This window comes from Oncorhynchus mykiss, chromosome 27 (genome assembly GCF_057628025.1).
Source record: "Oncorhynchus mykiss isolate SJ-2025 chromosome 27, ASM5762802v1, whole genome shotgun sequence".
Taxonomy (NCBI): Eukaryota; Metazoa; Chordata; class Actinopteri; order Salmoniformes; family Salmonidae; genus Oncorhynchus; species Oncorhynchus mykiss.
In genome coordinates, this window is record NC_143048.1 from 22,350,065 (window position 1) to 22,354,128 (window position 4,064).

Consider the following 4,064-nt stretch of genomic DNA (forward strand, 5'->3'; position numbering starts at 1 on the left):
AGAGCTGTTGCTTTTATTGGCTCTGCTTATCAGCAGCAAAACTTTCATGAACTTCGGACTGTTGTATAAAGACTTTGGTGAAAGAGGAGGGGTAGTATGCTTGTGATAATAATAATAATAATAATAATAATAATAATAATAATAATAGTGATAATAATAATACATTGTAATTATAATAATATTGTATAGACAATATAGGATATTATTAATTAGAGCATTTATCTTATCAACTTTGTTTATTTTAGTGGTTCTCTTTAAATTCAACAGAAAAACATGCAAAGTGACAAATTCAAAATTATTCACCTACTGTATAAAAGGTCTGTCAGTCTTGGGCTTGTGTTTTTGTTTTCTATATCTTTCTCATAGGCTTTATAGTCTATAATAATATCTGACCCTTTTAAACCTCTTTTACAGTGAGTTCTTTTTCCATATATATCAGAATAAACATTAGAGGAGGAGGAGCCCTTCCGTGAACAGATCAGCGCTGTGATCATCGCCATAGTTCAAACGCTCCAGAGGCACAATGGCACGCTGGGGGACGCACGAGATTCACGGGGCGAACAAGCAGGTGCTGCTGATTATCATAGTGGGCCTACATCATGGGGCAGGTTCGGTGACCTGTAGGACGGGGTGAGCTAAACAAAGTAAATAGGCTACTAGAGAAGAGTTGGTCGGTACAGTCATAAGAACAAAATGTCGCCTGATATTATTTTATTTTTAATGTAAATTTAATGAATGTATTAACATTGTTCAACAAATTGGTTAACCATATGTGCATTTTATCATATCTGATACAGTGGTATTACCTGACAATAATTATACAGCCCTTACTGTCAGTGTAGTATCAATACTCGTGGTTGATCATTATATGACCAGAGGACAGAGCTAATCTACAGGAATTTGTCTGCAAATAATGTTTACATTATGCCTATGTTATGCCCCATGTCATGTAAGGATAACGCTCATAAACTAAGACTGTATTGAATTGTATTACTTAGGCAATTCCTAAATGTATACACATTTTCTTTATAAATATCAATTCATTATTGTAAGTCTAGGCCTATACACTATATATACACAAGTATGTGGACACCACTTCAAATGAGTGGATTCAGATTTTTCAGTTGACACAGCTGTTGTTGGCAGGTTGAAAAAAATTGAGCACACAGCCATGCAATCTCCATAGACAAACATTGGCAGTAGAATGGCCTTACTGAAGAGGTCAGTTACTTTCAATGTGGCACAGTCATAGGATGCCATCTTTCCAACAAGTCAGTTCATAACATTTTTGCCCTGATAGAACTGCCCCAGTCAACTGTAAGTGCTGCTATTGTTAAGTGGAAACATCTAGGAGCAACAATAGCTCAGCCATGAAGTGGTAAGCCACACAAGCTCACAGAACAGAACCACCAAGTGCTGAAGCACATAGGGCATAAAAATTGTCTGTGCTTGGTTGCAACACTCACTACCTAGTTCCAAACGGCCTCTTGAAGCAACGTCAGTAAAATAACTGTTCATCGGGCGCTTCATGAAATGGATTTCCATGCCAAGCATCCACACACAAGCCATGCACAATGCCAAGAGTCGGCTGGAGTGGTGTAAAGCATGTTGCCATTGGACTCTGGAGAAAACGCTGCCTGCCCGAATGCATAGTGCCAACTGTAAAGTTTGGTGGAGGAGGAATGATGGACTGGAGCTGTTTTTCATGGTTCGCACTACACCCCTTATTTCCAGTGAATGGAAATCGTAACTCTACAGCATTCAATGACATTTTTGATTATTCTGTGCTTCCAACTTTGTGGCAACAGTTTGGGGAAGGCCCTTTCCTGTTTCAGAATGACAATAACCCCATGTATACAGAGATGGTTTGTTGAGATCGGTGTGGAAGAACTTGACTGGCTTGCACAGAGCCCTAACCTCAACCCCATCGAACACCTTTGGGATGAATTGGAACACAGACTGCGAGCCAGGCCTAATCGCCCAAGATCAGTTCCCAACCTCACTAATGCTCTTGTGGCTGAATTGAAGCAAGTCCCTGCAGCAATGTTCCAACATCTAGAGGAAAGCCTTCCCAGAAGAGTGGAGGCTGTTATAGCAGCAAAGGGGGGACCAACTCCATGATTTTGGAATGAGATGTTCGACAAACAGTTGTCCACATACTTTTGGTCATGTTGTGTATCTTGTAGAATCTATATCATGTTGTTTGGTGGAAATTCACAATGTCCACATACTTTTGGACATGTAGATTACTTTATAATTTACCATTGTATATTGTAATATTATAATATAAACTGTATAAAGGTGGTAATGTGGGAATGGGTCATGTCCTCATTGAATGTAATTTTGTCTGACGGTTTTGATATCTGTTCATCATGATCCATTACACCATTACAACAAACGTAATACTAATATAGAAATATAGTTTTGTTTCTTCAAACATGGATATGTCATGTGAAAGAATATAAGTATTATTGTTTTAATTACCCACAATCTTCTAAAATCAGAGTCACGTGCCAAGATATATGAAATTAAAGATGATTAAAACCAAAGACATCAAATGAGTTCAATCACTCCATTGTCTCTCTCTTTGGTTATCCACATGAAAGATACTTACATTTTGAGCAACATATTTAGTTCGATTTATTCTAAAATAGTTTTTGGTAAAACGAAATTAACAAATAATTTAAACAATTTGCATACATTAAAAATATATCTATTTTGGGGGTATCTTGACCCTTTATTGAGACAATGATGAAATGACAAAGAGATAGGTGGGAGAAACAGGCTGGGTTGGAGGGTTGGAGCGGGGAATTTAACCACTGTCTTCGATGGGAAGAGGGGTAACGTGTCTAATCCGGGTGCGTTATCACTAGACCAAGGGCTCTGCACGACCTGCGTTCATTTTTATTAAGTATATGTTGGTTGTTTTTTTTGTTGTCAATTTCAATTCACCCCTGAATAATTTCTTACAGTGTGGTTAACTGGGTAAAATTCCACCGAAATGTGCCGTTTTACTGCCTAAATACTATCTTAATCTGTCTAAATAAAGCATTGAAAAAATAAAGGTGAAGTTCCACAAAAAATATTCTCCATTGACCCTTATCATGAATCAATATTTAGGCAATAAACCATTTGCATTTCCAAACCATTGATTGTATGGGAAACACAGTTTTTGTGTTTTGGTGCTGCCATTTACATGTACTGAAACCCTCAAAAAGTGTTTTCATGACACTCTCTTAAAAACACCAATATTAAGGTTGAAAAACCACTTTGGATGTTTCAGTTTTAAAACATTTAACTTCAGTTTTAAAACACATTCTGTGAATTAAAACACTTACATTGGGTTTACGTTTAAACACTATCCAAACATCAGATCTCAGCTTAGGTGCACTACTTCATAGTTTCATTACACAATCATGGTGTTTTGAGACTTTATATTTTGACATTATCATCCATTCATGATTTGTCTTTGTTTTTCAAAATTGCATGCCTTTTTTCTGCTTTAAAGTGCTATAAAGTGCTATAAAAGTTGAATACATTTTTATTATTATTAGTGTAAAAAATAACTCAATAGGAAAATAAAAACAGGTATGATTGTAACATTTCCTTAAAGTCATTAGTGAAGTGATTCATGTTTGTAGATGCTGGAAATGACTACGGTGCAGGTTCCTGTTATTTTCACATGCCTCCAAAAGATCTGTCAACTATTAACAACAAATAATAATAAGCAGTAAAAACTGTTTATCCAAAACACAGTGCATCATCTGGCTTGGCTGTTGTGAAAGAAGCAGACTGTGTGTTGGAGCATAGCGGATAACACTGACGGACACAGGATTCTCATATGAGTTAGTGACACAGGCAGGGACAGTTGGGAAACAGAGACAGGGACCATGTCTGTGTCCCAAATGGCACTGTATTCCCTATATAGTGCACTACGTTTGACTACACTGCACTACTATGAGGCCTTGTCAAAAGTGGTGCACTCTATAGGGAATAGGGTGTCATTTGGGATGAAGACCATCAGAGGACGTCAGCAGTAGTCCTATTACAACCTCAGTCATATG